The sequence below is a fragment of the Nycticebus coucang genome, chromosome 9, assembly GCF_027406575.1.
Source record: "Nycticebus coucang isolate mNycCou1 chromosome 9, mNycCou1.pri, whole genome shotgun sequence".
Classification (NCBI taxonomy): Eukaryota; Metazoa; Chordata; class Mammalia; order Primates; family Lorisidae; genus Nycticebus; species Nycticebus coucang.
In genome coordinates this window covers 121,272,300-121,285,026 of record NC_069788.1, presented here as the reverse complement: position 1 = coordinate 121,285,026, position 12,727 = coordinate 121,272,300, and the positions used below count along the sequence as shown (strand labels likewise).

The window sequence follows — 12,727 nt, the reverse complement described above, 5'->3', positions numbered from 1 at the left end:
TGGGTTCTCATAGTGAAGACCTGGGAAGAGAAAAAAGAAAGAAAAAAAACATCCCCTCCTGCTTCCAAAAGGGAGAAGAGAAAAGTAACCATTCTAAAATATGCCCAGCACTCTTTGTTCCTCTTAAAAGGCCTTCCCAGAGCAAAGGAAACTTTTTAATCAGAACTAACCTACTAGGGTTTTACAGAACCTAACCAACCTGGGGGAAGGGAAATACCCAACTACTGCCAGCCATCTATCCTTTTGACATGAGAGAAGAGATAACTAGGCTCTAAAAAGACTGAGATCTAATTACAAGACTAAAGAATTTTTCTCCTCATTCCTCTCCCTTTACCACATCAATACTGCTCTTATAAAACAGGGGATTAAAACTAGAAGAACTGGAAGACTCAGATCCCATTTGAGGATTCTCTATGAAAACCCAAAGATAACAGGGAACATAAAAACAAAAACAAAGGAAGAAATTTTAGCCTCTGATAAGAAGCTACAGCAAACAGTAAACACAGCCTAACTTCTAAATACAAACCCTCAAACTAAATACAAACCCTCAAACTAAAGGGCCTATTTATCTCAGTTCCTTTTACCTAATATATCATATATCTAGCTACCAACAAGACACTGTAAAGGCGAAGAACACAATCTGAAGAATAAAAAGCAAGCCTCAAAAAGACTCAGACATGGCAGAGATTTTAGAATTATCATGAGGAATTTAAAATAACTATGGCAAATACGCTAAAGGGCTCTAATGAAAAAAGTGAACAACATGCAAAAAAAAAAAAAAAACATACTATAAGCAGAGAGATGAAAACTCAAAGAAAAAATGAAGAGAAAATACTACCAATCAGGGTGGCGCCTGTAGCTCAGTGAGTAGGGCGCTGGCCCCATATGCCGAGGGTGGCGGGTTCAAACCCAGCCCCGGCCAAACTGCAACCAAAAATAGCCGGGCATTGTGGCGAGCGCCTGTAGTCCCAGCTGCTCGGAGGCTGAGGCAAGAGAATCACGTAAGCCCAAGAGTTAGAGGTTGCTGTGAGCTGTGTGACGCCACGGCACTCTACCGAGGGTGGTACAGTGAGACTCGGTCTCTACAAAAATAAAAAAAAAAAAAAAATACCACCAATCAATAACACTGTAACAGTACAGAATGCCTTTAGTAACAAACACTAAACCAAGTTCAGAGAACATCAACCAGGATAAATATCAAAATGCTTACATGCAGTTAAATGACATTCAAACTGCAGAAAATGACACAAAGTGAAAATCTTAGAAGAACAGAAAAACCACCTTGTCCACAGAGGAACAAGGGTAAGAATTACATCTTTCACTTCAGAAACCACATAGCATATAACTTCAATGTAACTTCGGTGCCATTGACTTATGTTTGAAGAAGCTTTCTCAGAGTCCATATGAAGGGATGTTCCTTTAAGACCTTCCAAAGTGATTAGAAAGCTAATCATGTAGAAGGAAGTCCCTGAAAGCAGAGTCTGGCTGTCTCTGTAATCCTGGAAAGGAACCTTGAAAGCGGAAAGCAAGATACATTACTGTGCATCTCAGTTACATGTTGCACCTGTTTTCACAGACAAACGGCTGAATAAGTTTTTGTGGTTGCTCTGTATGGTTTCTTTGTACTCTTACGGTATAGACCATTTGCTACCAACTGGTTTTATTATTAGTATGTGTACGTGTGTGTATGTGCAGAACTTAGTGTTGTTAAGAGTATATAAGCTTGCAAGAAATAAAATTCAGGGCTGCATGCCTGAGTGACCTGCAGACCTCTGCTTCTCCACAATTCTGACTGCTGGTCCTGTCTCTGCGACTCCAGCTGGACCATTTACAGCAATATAAGCACAAAAACAGTAGAGTAAAATAAAGTATTAAACAGGAAAACAAACTAAAATTCTGTACCCAGCAAATTATCCTTCAAAAGTGAAAAAGAAATAAAAACTTTGGCTTGGCACCCATGCGCCGGCCACATGCACCAGGGCTGGTGGTTCAAACCCAGCCTGGTCCTGCTAAACAACAACAACAATAAAAAAAAAAATAGCCGGGTGTTGTGGCAGGCACCTGTAGTCCCAGCTACTTGGGCAGCTGAGGCAAGAGAATCGCTTGAGCCCAAGAGTTTGAGGTTGCTGTGAGCTGTGATGCCACAGCACTCTACCTAGTGTGACAGCTTGAGACTCTGTCTCAAAAAAACAAAAAAAAGAAAGAAAAACTTTCTCAAGCAAACAGAAATTGAGGGAAATGAAAGCCAATGACCCAATTCTTCAGAAAGAAGGAAAATTATATACATCAGAAACTTGGATAAAGAAAAGAGCATACAGGGCAGTGCCTGTGGCCCAAAGGAGTAGGGCACCGGCCTCATATGCGGAAGGTGGCAGGTTCAAACCCAGCCCTGGCCAAAAACTGCAAAAAAAAAAAAGAAGAAGAAGAAGAAAAGAGCATACAAAAAAGTAATAAACCAAAGTAAAATTAAATCTTTTTATTTTTCTTATAATTGATCTAACAGGTAATAATTTTTTCAAAATAGTAATAGCAACAATATACTTGGTTATTATAACTTAGAGAAAAGTGAAATGAATGAATGTAATGTTACAAGGAATGAGAGAAAGGAATTGAGAATATTCTGTTACAAGGTATTTGGCACTACTCATGAAGTGGTATGGTATCATTTGAAAGGTGAACTTGCATTAACTGTAAATTGCAGGCAATGGGGCAACTACTAAAAACCTTTATAAAATACTATAATTGATTTACTAACACAAAAGAGAAAATCATATCATAAAATGCTAAATTAAAACGAGAAAAGGCAGAAACAAAGTGGAAGACCAAAAAAGAAAAAGGAGGAGGAGGGAAGGAGGAGGTGGAGGAGGGGAGCGAAGGGGAGGGGAGGGGAGAAAGGAAAAATGAATAAGGGCAATAAATAGAAAATAGTTACAAAATATGATAGATATTAACCCAACTATATGAATAATTATTTTAAAAGTCAGTGGTCTAAACATACCAATTAAAAGGCAGAGACTATAAGGATCAAAAGAAAAGACTCAACTGTATGTTGTCTTTAAGAATTCCCCTTCGGCCATGCACAAGGGCTTACACCTGTAATCCTAACACTCTGGCAAACTGAGGCAGGTGGACTGGTTGAGTGACCCTGTTTCTACTAAAAACTAGCCTGGTGTTGTGGCAGGCACCTCTAATCCCAGGTACTCGGAAGACTGAGGCAAGAGGATGGCTTGTGCCCAAGAGTTTGAGGTTGCTGTGAACTGGGAGGCCAGGGCACTCTACCAAGGCTGACAAAGTGAGATTCTGTCTCAAAAAAAAAAAAAAAAATCCCACTCTAACTCTAAAGACAAAGGTGGATTAAGAATAAAAGATGGATAAAGGTATACCATGCTAAAACTAATCGAAAGAAAACTGAACTAGCTACATTAATTTTAGACAGAGCATACGTCCAACTAAGAAAAATTATTAGCAATAAAGAAGGACATTACATAATAATAGAGGGCCAATTCTCAATAACTATCCTTTTATGTATTTGCCTAACAAAGGGTCAAAATACATAGGGTAAAAACCAATAGGATTGTAAGGAAAAATACACAAATTCACTGTTATAATTGGTGACTTCAATACCATTCTACTAGTGAATGACAGAAGTAAAAAATAAGTCAGGATATTACAGAACTTATCAGTTCTATACTGTCAATCAACTAGATCTAACTGGCATTTATAGAATACCTTATCCAGGACATACACGTTCTTCTCAAATGCACAGGGAACATTTCACCAAGACAAATCACCTTCTGAGATGTAAAACATGCCTTAACAAATTTAAAAGAAGTATGCTTTCAGACCACAACGGAATTAAACTAGAAATCAGTAACAGAAAGACAGCAGAAAAATCCCCAAATATTTGGAAATTAAGCAACACACTTACCTATAGCACATGAGTCAAAGACGTAGTCTTGAGAAATTATATTTTAAACTAAATGTAAATGAAAATAAAACATCAAAATCTATGGGATGCAGGAAAGCAGTACTAAGAGGTTAAAGCACTGAATGCATAAATTAAAAAGGAAGAAAGAGCTAAAATCAATTATCTAAGCATCTACCATGGAAAACTAAACACAGAAGAGAAAATTAAATACAAAGGAGACAGAAGAAAATAATGAAAATCATAGCAGAAATCAGAAAAAATGAAAACAGGGAAAAAATATCAACAAAACTAAAAGCTGGTTCTATACCCACAAATTTGATAACATAAATGAAACAGATCAATTACTTGAAAGACACAATCAAAACTCATAAAAGAAAAAACAGATAATCTGAATAGGCCTACATCAATTAAAGAAATTAAATAAATAAATAAGAACCTTCCAAAACAGAACACACCCAGATGGTTCACTGGCAAATTTTACCAAATGTTTAAGAAACAAATGATACTAATCTTCTGTTCCAGAAAATACAAGCAGAGGGAGCACTTTCTAATTTACTCGCTGAGGCCACCATTACCCTAACACTAAGTGCACTCAGAAAGGAAAACTACAAACCCGTATCTCTCATGAACATAGAGGAAAATGTTCTCAAGTGTACTAGCAAATCAAATTGTACATTGCAACCAAGGAGGGTTTCTTCCAACTATGTAAGGCAGGTTCAGCATCTGAAAATCAATTAATGTAATCCAGGAAACAGGAAAAATCTTAAGATCATATTGACAGATGCATAAAAACTATCAGATAAAATCCTACACCCACTCATGATTAAAGGCTCTCAGCAAATTAGAAAAAAGTGACCGGGCGCAGAGGCTCATGCCTGTAATACTAGCACTCTGGAAGGCTGAGGTGGGTGGATTGCTTGAGCTCACGAGTCTGAGACCAGCCTGAGCAAAATCAAGACCTTGTCTCTACTAAAAACAGAAAAACTGAGGCAGGAGGATAGCTTGAGCCCAGGAGTTGGAGGTTGCTGTGAGCTATGACACCACAGCACTCTACCCAGGGCAACAGCTTGAGACTGTTTCTCACACACACACACACACACACACACCCCCAAAAAAAAGAAAGAAAAAAGTAAACTTCCGGTGGCATCCACAGCTCAGTGGGTAGGGTGCTGGCCACATACATCAAGGCTGGTGGGTTTGAATCCAGCCTGGCCAGCTAAAATCAACAATGACAATTGCAACAAAAAAATAGCCAGGCATTGTGACTGGCGCCTGTAGTCCCAGCTACTTGGGAGGCTGAGGCCAGAGAATCGCTTAAGCCAAGGAGTTTGAGGTTGCTGTGAGCTGTGACACCACAGCACTCTACCAAGGGCAATATAGTGAGACCCTGCCTCAAAAAAAAAAAAAAAAAAAGAAAGAAAAGAAAAGAAAGAGAAGAAAAAGGTAAACTTCCTCAAGAAAATCTACACAAACCCCTACAACAAATCTCATACCTGGTGCTGAGAAACCAGACGCTTTCCCTCTAAGATCAAGAACAAAGTAAGGACTTCCCCTCTCACCACTCCTATTCAACATCACACCAGACATCCCAGTTTAAGTTGTAAGATAAGAAAAGAACATAAAAGGCATATAAACTGGGAAGGAAAACAATGAAATTGCCTTTGTTCACAGATGACATACTTATCTACGTAGAAAATCCCAGGGGCGGCGCCTGTGGCCCAGCCAGTAGGGTGCCGGCCCCATATGCCGAGGGTGGCAGGTTCAAACCCAGCCCCGGCCAAACTGCAACAAAAAAATAGCCGGGCATTGTGGCGGGCGCCTGTAGTCCCAGCTGCTCGGGAGGCTGAGACAAGAGAATCGCTTAAGCCCAGGAGTTGGAGGTTGCTGTGAGCCGTGACGCCATAGCACTCTACCGAGGGCGGTACGGTGAGACTCTGTCTCTACCAAAAAAAAAAAAAGAAAATCCCAAAGAACTATCCAATAAGCTCTTAGAAGTGATTCAGAGTATAAGGAAACTCTGTACTTTCTGTTCACTTTTTCCATAAAGCTAAAATTGCTCTAAGAAACAAAGTCTATTTTTAAAAACCTCAATTAAACAACTTGCACAATAATACATTAATTCAGTGTAAGTGCAAGAAAAAAAAGTGTTCAATGTGACTTTCCTTCTTTCTTTCCTTTTCTCCCTAGTGGGGCTGCAAGAGATAGTCGGGGGTGGAGAGGAGAGAAAGAGGAGGAGAATCCCTCTAATTCTCAACTATCTATGGGTCCAGAAAAATACAACATGGAAAGTGAAGACTTCAAACCAAAGTAAAGAAATCAAACACATTCATACCTATATTTTTAATCTTTGCCAATTCTGAAACTGGAAAATACTTCTTATAAATTGGAGGAACTTTATTTTATTAGTAATATGAGTGTAGAAACTCCAAAGTCTAAAATGAGAAGGGAAAAGTACAACAGAAAAGAGTTTAATCCAAGCCCGGAGGATCAGTCGCTCTAGCTCCAGGGGTAAGAAAAAAGAACAAAAGCCTCCCCAGAAACCATCAAAAAAAACCCACACCAAAAGTTCAAGTTATTCTTTATGATATGCCCAGCTACTTTTAACATTAAGAAAATATAGTAACAAGTGGTGCCCGTAGCACAGTGCTTACAGCGCCAACCACATGCACCAAGGGTGGCAGGTTCAAACCCAGCCCAGGCCAGCTAGACAACAATGACAACTGCAACCAAAAAATAGCCAGGCATTGTAGTGGGAGCCTGTAGTCCCAGCTACTTGGGAGTCTGAGGCAAGAGAATTGCTTAAGCCCAAGAGTTTGAGGTTGCTGCGAGCTGTGATGCCACAGCACTCTACCAAGGGCAACATAGAGAGACTCTGTCTAAAAAGAAAAAGAAAATATAGTAACAACATCCCCCTGCTGTTTTCATTAAAGAATGAAAATGTGATTAGAAAATAGGATCCAGGCTTGGCACCTATAGCTAAGTGGGTAGGGCACTGGCCACATACTCCGGGGCAGGCAGGTTCAAATCTGACCCGGGCCTGCCAAACAACGACAACTACAACAAAAAAATAGCCAGGTGTTGTGGTGGGCACCTGTAGTCCCAGCTATGTGGGAGGCTGAGGCAAGAGAATCACTTAGGGCCAAGAGTTTGAGGTTGCTGCGAGCTGTAATGCCACAGCACTCTACCGAACATAGTGAGACTCTGTCTCGAAAAAAAAAAAAAAAGAAAAAGAAAATAGGATCCAGAAAACATATTCTTATTATTATAATTACAGTTTCTATTTGGGCTCTATATTCTATTCATTTTAATATATTTTATTTCAGGTATTGCTACAGGGCTACTGAAAATTCTACATTCCAATATATCTCCTAAAATTAAATCAATCAAAATAAATCAACCAATCAGTTATCACTGTTACAACATGTGGTGATAATCTCTAAATTACCCAAATACCCACTATGAAAAATACCCACAATTTGTCACTGAAGGGCTAGATGTAGGAAAATCCTTACGTTCAAGTGGTGAGAGATTTCTGGTACTTCCTGGAATATGATTTTGAATTTTTACCACATCCAGTGATCAAAGATTCCTGTTTTCTTCTTCCTACTTCAATAACTATTATTCATATCTAAAAATTTTTAGTTCACTCAGTATTTATACTTATCACCAATATATAGGGATTGTTAATTTGTATGTTGACAAGCATATACATAATCACAGCGTGTTTTAGTATAGGCAGTCCCTGAGTTACAAACATCAGCCTGACATATGACTGGCACTTAGGAACAGAGGCTATTAAAGGTAACAGGTAAATGCACCTGTTCCAACTTACATACAAATTCAACTTTAGAACAAACCTACAGAACCTCTCTCATTCATAACCTGTGAACTGCCTGTATTACCAAAGAATTTCTTTTCTGGTGCCTACAATATTTCTATGAAGTAATTATCATGTATTTCCAACATGATTCAAAGAAAGATTTCAAACACACACTGTTGTGAGCTATTCAAAACATAAGGAAAATTCAATAGCCAATGAAATCACTTACACCTAGAACTCTAGCACCATGCTCTACTTGACAGGACTATTACCATTCTTTAAGAATTTTTCTAAGATCTCTTGCCTGTAAGAATGATATGACAGAGAAACGTGGGTAACAAAGGAGGAACTCCATTCTCGTGCTCTCTTCAAAAAAGGTTATTTTCTGGGTGGCACCTGTGGCTCAGTGTGTAGGGCACCAGACCCATATACTGAGGGTGGTGAGTTCGAACCTGTCCCCAGCCAAACTGCAACCAAAAAGTAGCTGGGCATTGTGGCAGGCGCCTGTAGTCACAGCTACTCGGGAGGCTGAGGCAAGAGAATCGCCTAAGCCCAAGAGCTGGAGGTTGCTGTGAGCTGTGACACCATAGCACTCTACTGAGGGCGACAAAGTAAGACTCTGTCTCTAAAAACAAAAACAAAAAAAAGGTTATTTTCTTACTTTTTTTTTTTTTTTAGACAGTCTTACTCTGTTGCCCACGCTAAAGTGCCATGATGCCAGCTAGCTCATAGCAACCTCAAACTCCTGAGCTCAAGTGTTCCTCCTGAACCAGCCACCTAAGTAGCTAGGACTACAGGTGCCCACCATGACATTCGGCTAATTTTTTCTGTTTGTAGTATAGAGGGGATCTTGCTCTTGCTGCAGCTGGTCTAGAACTCTGTGTTCAAGGGATCTTCCCACTTCCACCTCCCAGAATGCTAGGATTACAGGTGTAAGCCACCTTTTCTAAAGTCAGCATGAGAGTGTAGCAACAAATTTTTCTAACTTTAAGTGAATTAACTGAACTGAAGAATGTTCATCTTCCAAATATTTTATTCAAATTAAAAACTAAAATATGAGAGACCAGGGCTAACAGCATGTTTAGCTAATATCTCCCTTAAAACATAAATTAATTTGTAAATACTGTATTCAGAAGTTAGAACTTATCTCCTCAGCACTGAAAGCATTCTCTATTTCCTTTTTATTTTGTGACTCCAACAAAATGACTCTTCATATGTCAGTATAGCAGGCACTCAACAGCTACAGCCCTTCAGAATCTAAGAACTAGAAAGGCCTTAAAGATTATTTGGTTCATTCCTCTTATCTTCTTCACATATTGACCATGAGGAAACCAATAGGCTGGGTAAGACACTAACTTTTTCAAGCTACTTAATAACAGAACAAAAAGAATTGAGGCACCTTGACTTCCAGACTGATATTCTTTCTACTACACTGTGCTACTGTCAAAAACTCGGTGAAGAGCCTGGGATTTTATCTACATGCAAACTAACAACATCAGTCTGCTGTACTTTCAGGGATGCTGAGAACCAAAACCATCTACCTACATGCAGCTTAGACACTAAGGACTGAAATTACATACCCCCTGTACTGAGCTGAATAGTATCCCCCCAAAAAAATTTATATCCACTGAAACCTGTGAATGGGATCTTATTTGCAAATAGGGTCTTTGCAGATATAATCAAGTTAACATCTTAATCCAATGACTATTATCTTTACAAGAAGAAGGAAATTTGGACACAGACCTTAATAGAAAGCAGACTGTTTTGTGAATACTGAAATAAAGACTGGAGTTATGATGCCACAGACCAAGAAATACCAAGGATTTCTGGCAATTGTGAGAAGCTACACTAGGGAAGAAAGGGTTCTTCCCTTGAGCCTCTAAAGAAGAGTATGGCCTTCCCAATACTTTGATTTCAGACTTCTAGCCTCCAGAACTTGGAGAGAATTAAGGCACCCAGTTTATGGTACTTAGTTATAGCAGTCCTAGAAAACTAATACACTTATACACACATCTATCTATGTATATTAACACAACTTTACCAGTCTAGTGTCTTCATTAGCATAACTTCACTATTCCAGGAAGACTCTTGCAAGAATATAACTTAATTGTTCATTACAGACCTTCTGGAAAGACCCATCAACTCTTAAATAGGAAGCATCAACAGTTTTCAGAATACCTACATTACTGTTTCCACCATTCCTCAATTGTTATTTCATGATACCTACCCCAATCCTAATAAAGCCCCATCACTACCACTGAAAACCCCAATTTAAACTGAACTTACAAATTCTCTCAAAAAAAAAAATTTTTTTTTTTCCCCTTGAGGCAGAGTCTCAGTCTGTTGCCCTGGGTACTGAGTGCGTCACAGCAACCTCAAGCTGTTGGGCGTAAGCAATTCTCTTGCCTCAGCCTCCCAAGTAGCTGGGACTATAGGCACCTACCCTACACCCAGCTATTTTTTGGTTGTAGTTGTCATTGTTGTTTGGCAGGCCCAGCCTGGATTAGAACCCGCCAGCTCCAGTGTATGTGGCTGGCACCCTAGCCACTGACCTACAGGTGCTAAGCCAAATTCTCTCAAATTTTGACTCTAAATTTGCTCCTCTAAGTTCTGTTGAGGAGGTGTTCTCCCTTAATACAATAAACAGTAAATTCAGCTTTGTTTTATCAACAGGATATTTAGTGATATTTGATGAGCTAGTATCAACTAATCCTGGCAGAAAACATGACGCTCCTTGATAGAGTGCCATGGCGTCACGGCTCACAGCAACCTCAAACTCTTGGGCTCAACCTCAACTTTTGCCTCAGCCTCCCAAGTATCTCACACAGGCACCCACTACAATAGCTGGCTATTTGTAGAGACAAGGTCTCACTCTGGCTCTGGCTGGTCTTGAACCTGTGAGCTCAAGCAATCCACCCGCCTTGGCCTCCCAGAGTGCCAGGATTACAGGCATGAGCCACTGCTCCAGCCTCATAAATACTTTAAATAAGAAACTTAGAGTTTAAAATATAAAGGACCCTAAAATCCTAACAAAAAGACTTCTGAGTACAGCACTGTCTTTGACTCTGTTTTGTATTTTCCCATTAAACAAATAATTATTCCTTTTCAGAAATATCTCTACAACACTCTGACTCTGCCCAAAATGTTTTGCCTGTTTACAAAATGTTCTCTGAAGGAAATATGGCCCCCAGAAAGTATAGTATTGAATCAGGCCCTACCCTAGGGACAAAGTGGTCTGCCTATGGAGGGCACTGGATCTACATCCCTCCCACCTCCGGCTGCAGCCTACCTTCCCCACACAGGCCAGGACTTGCACTAGAGCTGTTCTGGTCTGATCTCTCAGGAACTGCTTGTCACTTTTACTGTGCAAATTATGCTTGCTGGTTCAATACTTCCCCTCTCCCCAAGAAATGTTCTCTGAGAACATAATATACTAGCAGCATACTATTTATCTATAGATACTATTAAAGTTACATAATGCATCTAAAGTATTCAAAAACAAATAAAACAGTTTAAAACTAGGGCAGTGCCTGTGGCTCAGAGGAGTAGGGCACCAGCCCCATATGCTGGAGGTGGTGGGTTCAAACCCAGCCCCAGCTAAAAAGCACACACACACACAAAAAAAAAAATGGCTTAGTCCCACAGGCTCTTTTTAGGGCGGCGCCTGTGGCTCAAAGGAATAAGGTGCCAGCCCCACATGCCGGAGGTGGTGGGTTCAAACTCTGCCCCGGCCAAAAACAGCAATAAATAAATAAATAAATAAAACAGTTTAAAACTGCAACATCTCTTTTAGTATCCAGGCTTATAACAAGCTAGAATCTAAATCAATCAACATTCTTTGAGGCAGAGCAGAATAATTTCTCAAGTCCTTCTCATTTCTATAGCAAATAATGAATCAGATATTCCGTGTAATTATTAGAATAGCTTTACAAGGTATTTTTTGAAATCACTACTTTCCCCAAGATAGGACAGTTTTTGTCACTTTCATCTCATATACTCGTTCAAAGAAGTTTAAACTGACTTTTTCTTTTTTCTTTGTTTTTTTGAGACAGAGTCTCAAGCTGTCACCCTAGGTAGAGTGCTGTAACGTCACAGCTCACAGCAACCTCAAACTCCTGGGCTTAAGCGATTCTCTTGCCTTAGCCTCCCAATTAGCTGGGACTACAGGCACTCACCACAACACCCAGCTATTTTTTGGTTGTAATTGTCATTGTTGTTTGGCAGGCCCAGCCTGCATTTGAACCCACCAGCTCTGGTGTACGTGGCTGGTACCCTAGCCACTGAGCAACAGGCGTCGAACCTAAACTGACTTTTTCAAGTCCAACTTTTGCCATCTTTAAGTAAAATTTTAAGATAAGAAAATTCTTATAATTTGCTTGACTTTTATAAATTTATAAATATGTAACTTTTAAAGCTGTTTATATGAAGCTTAACCATATAAATTGACTTGTACAACTTCTGATCTACCACTATATTCAAGAAAGCTAACTTTTTTTCCAAAATCAGGAAACACATTCTAATAATAATTTCTAATAATTTTGCATTCTTTCTCTTTCTGTACTCAAAATGACCATAAATTGCAAGTCCTTCCTCTAGCCACAATGTCTACTAAAATTTTTTTTTGGTTATTTTATAATGACATTTAAGAAAAAGCACCCCCAGCCTAAAAAGGCAAGGGTTAAATCATTGTGGTCTCTTTAACAATAACAACAATAAGGCCAGGCCTCCCATGTAGCTGGGACTATAGGCACCTGCCACAATGCCCGGCTATTTTTTTGGTTGCAGTTATCATTGTTGTTTAGCAGGCCTGGGACAGGCTCAAACCTGCCGGCCTTGGTGTATGTAGCCAGCGCTCTACTCACTGAAGCTACAGGCACCGAGCCAAAAGAACAAACTATTGATACGCACTACTACGGATGCACTCAGTGACACAGATGAACTGCAAATACATTATGCTAAGTGAAAGAAGCCAGATTTAA

At 39.6% G+C, this 12,727-nt stretch overlaps 1 protein-coding gene across 6 annotated transcripts in view; it reads right to left on the bottom strand.

The window, feature by feature from the left end:
* Positions 1-12,727, bottom strand: part of FUT8 (fucosyltransferase 8) — a 429,531-nt gene that overhangs the window by 346,588 nt on the left and 70,216 nt on the right. The gene's annotated exons all lie outside the window — the stretch shown is intronic.